Below are 14,662 nucleotides of genomic sequence, written 5' to 3'. Positions count from 1 at the left end.
CATGAGACAATGAATTGGGACAGGAAGACAGCAAGCTCAGACTCATGAATTGGAAACCATACCGCCCCTAATCTATCTAATACAGTCTACCTACTTGTCAGTCTAATGACTCCTCCCCCAGGTTGTATTCCCCATCACCTGGGACTTGAGGGTGGTTCCGTGTAATTATCCCCTTTCCCAGGCTCACAGAAGCCAGACAACAGGGAGGAATGCCATCTCTCTCCCCGTGGATGTATTGCTAAAGTAGAAATCTCTCTCTCCCATCTTTCTTCTCTCTGCCCGCTCTATCCCTCAATGTGTTTCTGTGATTCCCTCGCTTGTAAACTTCACAAGATAAATTAGACAAAAGAATTCATCATATTTTAAAAGGATGATTTCCATGAAAAACAAAAAGTTAGGAATAAAGAATTGAGAAAGCCAAACTATCGGCACAATAAACAGTGAATAAATTGGTTTTATCTTGACACCTCACTCCATGGTGCTGCTTTTGCATAACTAGGAGGTGCAAATCTATTCCAAAAATATTTGTGGGTAGGAGTGTTTGGCATGTGATCCAGGTTTTTGCCTCCACACTTGCCTTTCTGAAAACTAGTAACTGCTGACTCCTGAGTTAGGACCAACCTCCACAGCAACACTGAGGAATCATTGCCCCATGGATGCTGGGTTTACATGTGCTCCAACAGAGAAGGTGCCTCGTGGTATCCAGGTGCCCTGGGATAGCTACAAACCTCACGGTGTGAGTGTAAGGTGCTACTCTGGTTTGACTGTCTGATTCCAGAATTCTAGCAGAAGTTTAAACCCCAAAGCGATAGTCAGTGGTACCAAGAGCGTGATCACTTAATGCAATTACTGTGTGTAGAGGTGGGTCTGTGAGAAATAGTTGAATTAGATTAGGTAGTTAGAAAGAAATTGTTATAATTAAATCTGGGGAGTTCAATAAGGAGACAAAGACATAACTAGGCCATCAACTCATTCCCTGTCTCTTGCCTGTATCACTACCTGACACTGCCAGAGAGTGCCACCATCAGAGTCTGAACCCAGCCTTGGACTAGGTATTTTCAGAACTATGATCTCAAACAAAACTCTTTCTTTTGTAAAACTGGGTTGCATTGGGTATGTCATAATAGTGTTGAGAAGCTAAGCTAGGCTCCATGCACCTGCTCACTTGGCCAAATCATCAATCCATTTCAAGCCAAATGCATGAGTCCTCCAACTATCATAAATAAGTAAATATATAAGCTCATGCAACTTATTGAAATCTCTTTCTAGTTTAAGAAATTCCTGGGAGAATCAAGATGGCGGAATAGGGTAAGGACACGTTTAAACGGACGGAGAAGCATTTAACCAGAAAGAAGCAGAGAGGACATATTTCAGGAAATACAAAAGGACAGAACAACAGCAGAGGGGTACCTGGAGACTGACAGACACAGGAAAGCAGTGGGCACAGCAGTGTGGTGTTGCAGCGAATGATATTCCAGCATGGCGATCTGAACTCCACCAGCAGCCAGAACTCCACCAGCAACCAGGTCCATGTGGCACCCAGACCTAACATCCCACAAGTTCCGGCAAGATCAGCGCCACCAACAACCTAACTAGATAGTACACCTGGTGTCTCTTTGATCCTGGAACCCACTCCAACCAGAAGAGGGAGAAAGGTTGCAGAGACAACAGTGCAGCCTCAGCACGGTATCACAGGAGGTGGAGAGTGGTGAGCCAAGAGCTGGGGCTGTGGAGACCACGGTGGATATCTGACATAAGAAGCCAGACCTGGAACTTGCTGGAGGTGGTGGCACAAGTGGCTGCAAGCAAAAAGGTGTGTACCAACTGCAATAAGTAAAATTGCATTGTAGACCTGTGGGTCACACAGCTTAGAAACCTGCCCCAAGAAGAAGACTCTGCTAACGAGAAGTACAATGATCAAGAGCAGAAGACGAGACAAAGGCACAATGAATATTACTGAAAACTCCCCTGCAAAGGAGCAAAACCCTATGCCAACCTCAGAGTTAACTGAGGAAGACATTGAGAAAATGGGGGACACAGAATCCATAAGACTCATTTTAAAGATTCTGGTCAAAAATGAGAAATTAATGCAAGAGTTCAAAGAATTTAAGGAAGCAGTAAAGCAAATCAAGACTGGAATATCAGAAATTAAGAACACAGTAGAGCAAATTACAAGTACAGTGGAGAGTCTCCAAAATAGAATGAAACAAGCAGAAGAAAAAATATCAGAATTGGCAGATATCTCCTGTCAGCAGGGGGAAGCAAACAAAAAGCTGGAAGCAGAGCTGGATCAGGCCAAAAAAAGTATTCAAGAATTGAAAGACACTATTAAGAGGCCAAACATAAGTGTTATGGGAGTCCCGGAAGGTGCAGAAAAAGAAGCTGAGTTTGCAAATGTATTTAATGAAATAATCAAGGAAAATTTCCCTAATCTGGAGAAAGAATTGGGAAACAAGATCCAGGAGGGACACAGAACTCCCAACAGGCTTGATCAAAAGCGATCTTCACCAAGACATGATTATCAAGCTCTCTTCAATTGAACATAAGGAAAAGATCCTTAAATGTGCACATGAAAAACATCAATTGACATATAAAGGAATGTCAATTAAGCTCACAGGAGATCTCTCACAGGAAACTCTACAGGCAAGAAGAGAATGGAGTGACATATTCCAGATTTTAAAAGAAAAAAATTGTCAGCCTAGGATAACATACCCTGCAAAGCTTTCTTTCATCTTTGAAAATGAAATAAAATTCTTCCAGAGTAAAGAAAAGCTAAAAGAATGTACCTCTTCCAAACCTGCCCTACAAATGATACTTCAAGATGTTCTCTTGACAGAGAAGAGGAATAGCACCTACCAAAACCAAAGGCAAACAGGAAGAACATCCCAGTAAAATGACAACAGAAGACTAAATCAATAAACAACCCATTCCTAAAATGACAGGACCAAAGTACCACCTCTGTATATTTAACTCGGAATGTAAATTGCTTAAGCTCAATCAAACATCATAGATTAGTAGACTGGATTAAAAAACAAAACCCATCTGTTTATTGTCGGGAGGAGACACACTTCAACAAAGATCAGCGGAAACTATATCAAATGGGTTTTGTTGTTTTCTGTTGGTTTCATCTCTTCAAAACACTTTCTTCTGATTAAATCATTCAATGACTTGTAGATCATACAGTGGCATCATTTTCTTCAAGAAGGTTCTTGATTTTCACTTCTTCAGCTACACGTTATACATTTAATAGCATGTTGTTTAACTTCTTGATGTTGTTAATTTCTTTTTTCTCCCAGATGTTGATTTTGTTTTGTGGCTCTTCGTTTAAGGGAAGGTATAATAGTTGTGTAAAGGAGACTGTCATATCTAGTAACATGTCATTTAACTTCATAGCATTGTAAATTTCTATTTTTATTTCTATTGTTGATTTTGTATCGTGACTTTTCATTTAAGGGAATGTACAGTAGTTACATAATGGAGACTAACAACCAGATGTGAGGATGCAGTGTGGTCGGCATCTCTGTTTCCAGACAAAGATGGAGTTATATTGAAACTGTTTATATTATATTTTGACAATAGGATTCTGGACTCTCTGCCATTGTCCATGCCCGCATGATGAACATATGACTGAGTATGAAGAACTATATGTTAGTAATGATATAAAGGAACTGGGGGGGGGGGAGGGAGTTAGGGAGGGGATAAGGGAATATGGAACTGTATCATAAAATGATAGCAATAATAATAAAATGTGAAAAAAAAAGAAATTCCTGAGGTTTCACATACAATTAGAAAACTCAGGTTGGAATCCTGATTTTGTCACTTCTTAAAGCATTTTCGCTGAGTCTCAGTTTGCTCATCTGCATAATGGGAGGGACTAAAAAGACCTAAGAGGTATCATAAAAGTATCTGGCATCATGCCTGGCAGGTAGCATTAGGATGGAGGCATGTGATTATTATTTAAAATGTGGAACTGGGGAAACAAGTCCTGCTTGCACTGGACGAAAGAATTGCCACCTTTTCCTCTTAGTTCAATTCAAGATAAAGACTGAGAATTTCCAGAACATTAGACCAAGTGGAAAAGTTACTGACGTAGATATGTATCTTGTTTCCTGCCTGGCCAGTTCCCTGCTCTCCAGGCTTCTTTGCAGTTCCCAGAAAACCTGCTCTCCAGGCTTCCTTGCAGGCATGCTGCAACCAAAGATCTCACCGTGCAACTTAGACTCAACAACAGATAGTGGAGGAGGACAACCAGCTTCCTGGAGAATCTCCTCACCGTGGCAGAGGTACCCATATGCTCAGATTCCTGAGATCAAGATAGCTTTGTTGCTGCGACCTGTGGAAGTTTCAAGTGTTGTCCTGTTGGCAAAAGTGCAAATTAGGGGACAGCTTTGTGGTGTAATAAGCCACCACCTGCAATGCTGGAATCCCATTGGGTACCGGTTCCTATTCCTGGCTGCTCCATCTGCGATCCATCACTCTGCCAATGGCCTGGGAAAAGCAGCTGAAAACAGTTCAAGAGCCTGGACCCCTGCCGTTCATATGGGACACTTGATGAACCTTCTGGCTCCTGGCTGTGGCAGTTAAAGCTACTAAGAAAGTAAACCAGAGAATGGAAGATTTTTTTTTCCCTCTTCCTTCCCCCTACCCTAACCCCATGTAACTCTGACTTTCAAGTAAATAAATCCTTTTATTTAAAAAATTATAAACTGTCCATTAATGACAGTGACCATGAAAGGACAATTCTGCAATATGAGACACTGTTCTGTTATATTGGGACACTGTTCATGGAAACAGAACCTCAAAGCAAATTCCTCATAGTCCTTTTTGATCCTGTTTTACGTTTATTTGAGAGAAAGAGAGAATGCAGCCAGCTGCTGAGTCCTTTGGCTACATTCCCACAAAGCCTGAGACGGAGCCAAGCTAAAGGTTAGAGCTTTCCCAGAAGTGGAGCAAACCCAACTATTTCAACCAGCACCCTGCCCTCCAGGGTCTGCAATAGCAGCAAGCTGGCATTGGCAGCAGAGCAGGAATTGTAATCCAAGCAATCTGGTAAGACGCACTGCTGTTTTAACCAGCGTCTTAGCTGCCAGGCCAAATGCGTACCTCTCTACTACAAATCGTGTCTTTCCTGTCAAAGCAGCCAGATTCAGCTTCTAATTCACGCAAGAACCTGCACAAATGCAAAAACAATGACCTTTCTAAAAGACAAACAATTCAGGGAATGAACCAGTGGATGGAAGATCTCTCTGTCTACATTTCAGTAAATAATTTAAAAAAATTTTTTTTTAAGTTTATCACTGATGTTTAGTGAATGGAAGTTTATGGATGTAGTTTTCAGCGTTAGGCTTCAGACTGGTTCTGCAACAACTATTGTGACAATTTGGGCAATGAAGCAGTGGACAGAAAAATGTGTGTGTGTGTGTGTGTGTGTGTGTGTGTGTGTGTGTGTGTGTGCCTGCCTTTCAAATAAAAAGATAAGCCCCTTTTTTAAAGGTCTTTCTCTTCGTGTTGAACACTACAAGTGTCTGCTTCCTTTTTCCTGCTCCTTCTAGGTGCTACGTGCTTTGTTCTATTTGGGAAGAACATAGAATCCATCTCCATGTAGGTGGCTTTCCCCTTAGCACATCGGCTTGTTTTGTTGTGAGTCACTAGGTATTCATTTCTGAAATGAGTGTCCCTTTTCATTCTCTCTCCAAAACAATGCGAATCTGAAGCTATTTGGTTATCAGATACGTTTGCCGTTCCCAGAGTCATAACAGCATAAGCTGAAATCTCTGCTCTTTTCTCTAGGAAAGGGGATCTTATCCTGGGAACTCTGGTCTTGGTGTGTGCCATGCAACTACACCTCTCCCTTCTTCTTTCAGAGTCTAAGTCCCCCACTGAGCCCCAGCTGACAGCTCTAAACTTTCTTGAGACTGCTTTATGTAGAATATTTTGCTAAATGCTTTCCATACAGCCTTTGCCTAAGCTACCTTGCTCTTCAAAGCCAAATAGATCTCTGTGAGTATTTCCCTGAAGGTTAACCTACCCAGCTTTCCATGAACTCTTTGTTATAACATCATTTAGTCTGGTTTGCTGGTTCTGTTTGTGAACAGATGGTGCAAGTCGTAGTAGGAGCCAAGTAAGATTGTAATGACAGTCCTCAAGTAACAGGAAGGCTTTGCATGTGAAAAGCTATCTGCCTTCCAATAGCTAAGACCAAAGGTTGGCATTTGTTGTAAAATAATACAGTGATTATGAAAATGGACACCTAATCTGATACTTACTTGGTGACCTGGGATGAACTGACTCATCTCGCTCACACTGAATTAACCCATTGTTGAGGAGAACTCTGCCTTAATTATAGCATCTGTTTTATAGATGTAGATGAATACGTGCTCATCAATCATCAGAACGTAATGCTGGGTTAGTCTATAGTATGTGCTTGGTAAACAGTGGCTGTTTGATTGTTAATATTGTAAATGAATCCAAGAAGTCCCAGGTAATGAGAGATTTGACTTTCGTACAGTAGCATATCTGCTGGTTGCTGCGGGCCGGAGGGCGGAGTTTGCTTCCAACCAAACCTGGAACAGATGGGGGAATTCTCCACAGGTGTAGCCACCCTGAGGCTGTTTTCCCTTCCCCCTAACCTCCTCCTTTAAAAAGCCCTGCCCCATTTCTTCTGCGCTCTTCTTACCTTGCAACCCATTCCTTCATGTCTGTCTTTCTGTTGCACCAGGAAGGGAAGCCCATGACCATGGTTCCCTGAAATAAAGGCCATCTAAATTCTTTTCCTATATTTGGCTCAGATATTCTCTCCCTGGTGAGTGGTGCATCTAACGATATCTTTTTTAAAAAAGATTTATTTATTTTTATTGCAAAGTCAGATATACAGAGTAAGAGAGATAGAGAGGAAAATCTTTCATCCAATGATTCACTCCCCAAGTGACCACAATGACTGGTACTGAGCTGATCTGAAACCAGGAGCCAGGAACTTCCTCCAGGTCTCCCACACGAGTACAGGATTCCAAGGCTTTGGGCTGTCCTTGACTGCTTTCCCAGGCCACAAGCAGGGAGCTGGAAGGGAAGCAGGGCTGCCGGGATTAGAACTGGCATGCATCTGGGATCCCAGCACGTTCAAGGTGAGGACTTTAGCCACTAAGCCACCGTGCTGGGCCCTAACAATATCTTAAAAAAAAAAAAAGAAAGAAAAAATATTTCTTGAGAGCAACAAAGATAAAAAGGAGAGACAGAGATCTTCCATCCACTGATTCACTTAGCAGGGTCAGGTCAGGACAAAATTGATCTGGGAGCACTGTCCAGGTCTCCCATGTGAGTGTCAGAGCCATTTTCTGCTTTCCCAGGCACCTTAACAAGGGGTCTAGATCAGAAGTGGAGCAGCCAGAACTGAAGCTAGTCCCCATAAGGAATGCCAGCACTGCAGGTGGCAACTTAGCTTGCCATATGCCATAATGCCATCTTCTAGACAGTGTATTTTTGTTCACAAATAACCAGAAACTTGACCTGCAAATTGTGCATTTATTTAGTCTTACAGAATGTGATTGGAAGTTGATGATTCACAGCTGGTCCAGTGTTCAGTAATATCATGAAAGATCCTATCTCCTTCTGTCTTGATGTTCTGTTCTCTGTGATTTTCATCCTTGGGCTCATCAGAGTCATGGTCACAGGATGGCTACTTCATCACTGTTTCCTCACAACCTGCATTCCATGCTGTAAGAAAAGAGAAAGACAATGGGACGGAAGATTTCTAACATTAAGAATTTGCCTTTAATTTCAAGAAGTGATGACCCACCCCTGGGCCTTCTGCTCGCATCTCATTAGCTAGAAGAGTGCCATAAATCCATCCTTCACCCTAAGAAAGGCTGGAGAATCAGGCTTTTAACTTCTCTGCCTCAGTAGAAATAAAAACCAAAACAACACAAAACAGGGGAGTGGATGTATTGATTCGATCTATCACACATATCACAAGAGAACAGTATGACTTTCAATGTAGAGTAGGGCAACTTCTATGAAGATGAGGCCAGTTCTCCACCCCAGGGACCCAGGGAAAGCAGAGTTGGCTGTGGAGGAGTATGCACACATGTTCTATTTCCAATGAGGCACCTGGGGGGGAGAAGATCTTCTACTCCTTCTTACTCTTCTCTAACACTGATCACTTATCATTCCTCAACAGTGGAACACATGTGATGGTCAAAGTGTATTTTTACCTCTTTTGGTATGCATATGTGATATCATGGGGAAAACCCAGAAAAGAGACTGAATCAATCAAAAGAGAAGGAGGTGACGTTGGCATTAAATTTCAATAGATGACAGAGACTTGCTAAGGTAAACAAAAATGGGCACAGGTAGAGGCAATATGTACAACTACTGGACTCAAAAAGCCCTCAGGAGTTTGTTAGGATTAGAGCTTCAGGTCTCGGTTGGGGCCTAAAGAGAAATTGGACTAGAGAAGCAGGCTGGAGCTGGCCAAGACCAACAAGGCTGGTACGCAACCGTTGTGGAAAGTCAACACAGGGAATATCGTGAGTAAGTTTACGCTCCATGTTGCTGTAGCAGGCAGTGTAAGACTAGAAGCAGGGAGCATGAGATCAGAGACAGAATAATTGGGAGTAGTTGGTATAGTCAAGGAGTAAGAGCCAGCATGTGAGCTAAGGGGGGTGGGGTGGGGGGGTGGGGCTGAAGGACATCAGGAGACCTAGGAGGCAGTTAGGAGGTAAAAATCAATAGGGCTTGGCAACTGATTGATCTACGCATTAATGAGAATTCAGGGGTGACCTCATATATTTCTGGCTCAGACAGCTGGGTAGATGTGGTGCCTCATGTCAATAAAGGAAATATCAAGGGCAGTTTTGAGGGAACGATTACGGGTTCGACTTAGGATAAGTTGATTTCAGCATGTTTGTAGAGCACGAAAATGGATGAACCTAGGAGGTGAAAGTCAGGAGGGTGGTCTGGGCAGAAAATGCTGATTGCTTACACCTTTGGTGATAAGGGGTCACCCTTTGGTGATAACTGAAGTCTCTGAAATGGATGTGCACACCTACCCCAGAGGGAGCTAGAGCCCCAGCTTCATGCCACCTTTGTGGGGTTTCTCTTACCAAGAAAGAATGTTACCAATAAAACAATGACAGGGTTATTTCTATATTTTCCAAGTCAAGTTGAAAGTTACATTTTTAAGACATGTATTCATTTATTTGATAATCAGAGTTAAAGAAAGGAGAGAGAGAATCTCCCATTTGCTGATTCACTCCCCAGATAGCCCAGCCAGGGCTGCACCAGGTTGAAGTCAACAAGTCCAGTGTTTCTTCCAGATATCCCATATGGGTTCAAGACATAAGCACTTGAGCCATTTTTTTCTGCTTTTTCAAGCATTAGCAGGGAACTGGATTGAAAGCGGAGCAGCGAGGTACCCATACACGATGCTGGCATCGCAGGCAGTGGTTTTACCTGTTATGCCACCACACCATCCACCCATAATTACAGTTTAAGTCAGATTATTTAGGAATGTGAAGCTATTGGGTGCAGAAGGCATCCTCCTGTTAGCTCTCCACACTTTTCTTGGTGTTCCACACGATGCTTTGCTTTCCCCCATTCTTAGAGGACTGGCCTGTGTAGTCAAGACAGTACGGCAGAAGGGCAGGTATATCATGGCATCATTTACTCTGGGTTAATCATGGCATGAGCAACCCACAGACTGATTCATGTAGAGAGAAACAAAGACTTCCAACCAACATGGTGGAAGCAGGTCCTCCAAGCCCATGAAGCCCTCCGATGCAGCATTCCTGCTGTTATCTGACTGCAGTGTGGTGAGACACTAGGGCAGAAACACCCTGTTACAGTGCTCTCCAAATGCTATCACTCAAACACTGAGTGAGATGATGAATAATATCTCAATAAGACAACCAAGTGTGGGGATAATTTGTTACACAAATTGCATAAAATAATCATATGTCTTATGCTCATGGAAGCAGAATTCCTTGCCTATTCTAATCTTTCCTTCATTTAATATTTTCTCTTTTTAAAATTTATTTTCTTTAGAAATGCAGATTTCCAGACAGAAGGAAAGACAAAGAGAAAAATCTTCCTTCCACGGGTCACTCCTCAAATGGCCCCAAGTGCCAGAGCTGAGCCAATCCGAAGCCAGGAGTCAGGAGCTTCTTCTGGTTCTCCCATGCAGGTACAGGATCCCAAGGCTCTGGGCCATCTACTACTGATTTCCCAAGCCATAAGCATTAAGCTGGAAGGGACATGGACAACTGGGATAGGAACAGGTGCTCATTGGGAATCTCAATACTTGCAAGTTGAGGATTTAGTCTTTAAGCCATCATGCCAGGCATAATATTTTGTTTTATTTTCTATCAAAATAATCCTAGTTTCACAGCCTTTCTTTGGACATACTAGATCTTAAGTAACTTCAGGTAAATTTTAATTTTGTGACACTAGATTCTCTAATAGAGAGAAATAATTAAATAACACAGCATCATATGATAATTAACAAGTAAAGCAACAAATAGTAACAAGCCACTGACTCTTAATAACAGTTATGAATGTGTCCTATGACATTTTCGTAACTAAAATCCATGGCTGTTACAAAATACTCTAATATGACTTAGTTATTTCTAATTTATTTCACCATAATAATTATTGCTGTGAACTATTTATGGTAAATAATGATCTGTTGTTATGTCACAAATGTGGATCTATAGTGTGAATTCAGCAATGTCATTCCAGTATAATAAAGTGGGAAATAAACTGCAGTGTAAAACACCAAATGGAACCAGGATGTAATATGAAGAGATTAACTACTTTGTGATGTTAAATGATTAGTTCAGTTGCTCATAACAGGAACATCTTACTTAGAAACTCAGTTACATTAAGGCCAGATCCACAGCACCTTCCTGTTAGAACAGGCACTTACTTTCATTTCCTGGGAATGTTTTATATCAAGGGGACAAATTACTATCCTTGGAGGGAAAACAGATGAAAAAAATGAAAGGAATAATGACATGTATGATAGAACTAGCGTGTGATCATGAGAGAGATTTAACCTAAACTCACAAATGCACACATGTGGCGATCCTGAGTATGCAGACTGAAAAACAAGGTAGAAAGTGGGTCCTGCTGCCCCTTCACCTCAGGGAAAGGTGAGCTGAGAGAGGGATCCAGCCAGAGTCCTCCAGAGTTGGGGCTGTAAGCATTGTCTGGGGGTTATTTCCCCTCGTTCCCTAAGGCACTTGCAAAGCCAAAAGGATCTGTTGCTCTTCAACCAAATTTGTTTTCAACTTTATTTATTTGTTTATTTATTTGAAAGGCAGAGTTACAAAAAGGGAGAGAAACAGACAGAGATCTTTTTCATGCTTTTTCAATGCCCAAATGGCTGCCAACAGTCAAAACTGGGTCAGTCTGAAGTCAGGTCTCCCACGTGGGTGCAGGAGTCCAGTATTTGGCCCGTTCTCCACTGCCTTCCCTTGCCACAAGCAGGAAGCAGATGGGTGGTTTAGCAGCTGGCACCTGAACTGGTGCCCATTTGGGATTCCTGCACTTACAAGGATTTAGCCATTGAGCCACTGCATTGGGCCTCTTATGACAGTTCTTGCCTGGAGACTTCAGGATTTAGCACAGACACCTGCCTGAAGTGAGTGAGCACCTGTGAGTGCTTGCTACCTACAGAGAACAATGCATGGAGTGCTTACGGTCAGGAGAGAGCATGAGATGACAAAATGGCTGGGTCAAATGCAGCATTCAATACCAAGGGGAATCTGATGGAGGTTTGTGCTTGCTTTAAGACCACCAACAGGGACTGGCATTGTGACACAGCAGGCAAAGCTGCTAATTGCAATGCCAGCACCTTATACTGGAGTGCTGGCACAAGCCCTAGCTGCTCCACTTCTAGCCAAATATGCTGCTAATCACCTGAGAAGACAGCAGAAGATGATGGTGCAAGTGCTTGGGGCCCAGCTATCTACATGGGCGATCCAGATGGAGTCCCAGGCTCCTGGATCTGGCATTAAGTTTGGCAGTCTTCTGGGGACTAACCAGTGTACGGAAGACTTTTCTCACCCCACAACCTCTCTCTTCAAGTCTGTTACTCTGCCTTTCAAGGGATTAAACACAACTTTATAAAACATACATCAACCAGAACATTTGGAGTATGCTTGATATATTCCAATCCTGGGTGTATTAAGTGTTCGATAAAATTCATGGATTACATGGATTTCAGATTGACTTTTTTAAGGTGACCTCCAAGGCAGACACTGATCTGTCAGACGTATTTTGTGTCTCCTACACATTCCTTCAGCCTTAACTCTGATATCAGTACTGGCTGCAGCAGGTGTGTGGGTGTTGACTCATTCCTTGGTGAAGCATCTCACTGCAGGTGTGAGGTGAGTGTGTGCATCTTTCCTTTTCTGCCCAGGGCTTCTCCAGTGCAGCATATGAGATGCTCTGCTTGCACAACTGTGAAAGTTATTAATAGAAGGAGCCAGACTTCCTGCCTCAACATGGAGAAGACAGTTGCCTGCCGAACAGTGTGCAATTGGCCCACGACACGAGTTCTGACATACATCCCTAATATATTAAGCTGCTGAGGTTTGGGGTGTCGAGCTGCAAGTTATTACACTGGAGCACTGGTTGAGTCTCAGCTACTCTACTTGTGATCCATCTCCCTGGTAACACACCCTGCCATCCACATGGGAAACCCAGATGGAACAGCATGCTCCTAGCTTGGGCCCTGACTATAGCGGCCATTAGGGAACGACCCAGGTGACAGAAAATCTCTGCGTATGTGTGCATCTCCCTCTATGTGTGACTCCCTGTCATTCTGTCACTCTGCCTTTCAAATAAATAAAACAAATATTTTTAAAAAAAGAAATGGCACAGGGACACATTATTGGCATACTCCTTTCTGTTTGTGGTTGCCACGGAAGAAGCATCACTCTCTCCTCTCTTTGCACACCAGTAAGTAGATCTCAAAGTCTAGAGCTCCAACAGCTGCAGAAGTGCTCCTTCGGCCAATGAGCGTCTGTGGAGCCATTCTGAGCAATGGGGAATGCTCACAGAGTGTTTGGTCATGAGAGACCGAAGCACCAAGCACTCCAGGGGCCTTTGCTTTTGTCACCTGCATCACTGTGGAGCAAGGTGGGTGCAGCCATGCATGCAAGACCATAACAAGGTGGATGGAAAAGTGGTAGAACCAAAGAGGGCTGTCTCCAGAAAAAGATCCTTAAAGACCCAATGCCCATCTAAATGTGAAGAAGATCTTTGTAGGGAGTCATTAAAGAAGACACTGAAGAGCGGCGCCTTGAGGTTATGTTACGTAGTATAGGAAAACTGAGGTGACTGAGATCATGACTGCTGGAGGCAGTGGAAGAAGAGGGGCTGTGCTTTTTTAACCTCTGATGGCCATGATTCTGTGGATAAGACTGTTATTCAGAAATACCACACCCTGAATAGTCACAACTGTGAAGTAAGGAAAGCCCTAACCACGCATCACTTTGTCTACCCCATGAGGTCAGAGTGGTCCTGGAAACTTTGGTGGTGCTCATGGTACTGGTTTTGGTGGTAATGACAAATTTAGTTGAGGAGGAGACATCAGTGACCGCGGTGACTTGGGTGGCGGCCAAGGTGGTGATGGTGGCAGTGGGGTGGTTACAATGGATGTGGTAATGATGGTGGTTATGGAGGAGGCAGCCCTGGTTACTCTGGAGGAAACAGAGACTATGGAAGTGGTGGACAGATTTATAGAAGCCAGGGTGATAGCTACGGTGAGAGCAGCAGCAACAGCAGCTATAACAATAGAGGAGGCAGCTTTGGCAGTGGTAGTGGAAGCAATCTTGGAAGCAGGGAAAGCTACAGTGATTTTGGCAGCTGCAGAAATCAATCTTCAAATTTTGCATCCATAAAGGAAGGAGACTTTGGAGGCAGACACTCCAGTCCCTATGGTGGTGACATCCCATCTTTGCCAAACCATGGAATCAATGGGAATATGGCAGTTCCAGCAGCAGCATTAGCTAGGGCAATGGCAGAAGGTTGTAATAACTGTCAGGAAAGAAAGCTTAGCAGGAGAAACAGAGACACGACAAGGAAGCTACAGGTTACAACAGATTTGAGAGCTCATCCAAGCACAGTGGTGGCAGGGCCTAGCTACTACAAAGAGGACATGTTTTAGACAGCATTCACCCATAGGGGAAAAAAAGCTCAAGAACTGTATTTGTGACTAATTGTATAACAGATTATTTTAGTTTCTGTTCTGTGGAAAGTGAAGCATTCCAATGAGGGGTTCTAACATAGGTTTCCTTTATTTTCTTTTTTTGAACCCATGCTGATTATGACACTGAATAAATGTGTCTCTTTCTAGAAAAAAAAAAAGAGAAGGAAGGAAGAGAGTAAAGAGAGAGAGAAAGAGGAAGGAAGGAAGGAAGGAAGGAAGGAAGGAAGGAAGGAAGGAAGGAAGGAAGGAAGGAAGGAAGGAAGGAAAAAAGAGAAAGAAAGAATGGAGGGAGGGAGGGAGGAAGGGAGGGAGGGAGGGAGGGAGGGAGGGAGGGAGAGAGACCAGTGCTGACAGGTGCTGTGTGGTATTGGCACACTGGCTGAATCTGCATCCGTTTACTATTCCTGCTGTGTTGTTACTAACTGTGGTGTTGCTAACACCAACTTTCTAGTG

The sequence above is a fragment of the Ochotona curzoniae genome, unplaced genomic scaffold, assembly GCF_017591425.1.
Source record: "Ochotona curzoniae isolate NIBS_2020 unplaced genomic scaffold, NIBS_Ocur_1.0 scaffold_461, whole genome shotgun sequence".
NCBI lineage: Eukaryota > Metazoa > Chordata > Mammalia > Lagomorpha > Ochotonidae > Ochotona > Ochotona curzoniae.
Note: the sequence above shows the minus strand (reverse complement) of the source record.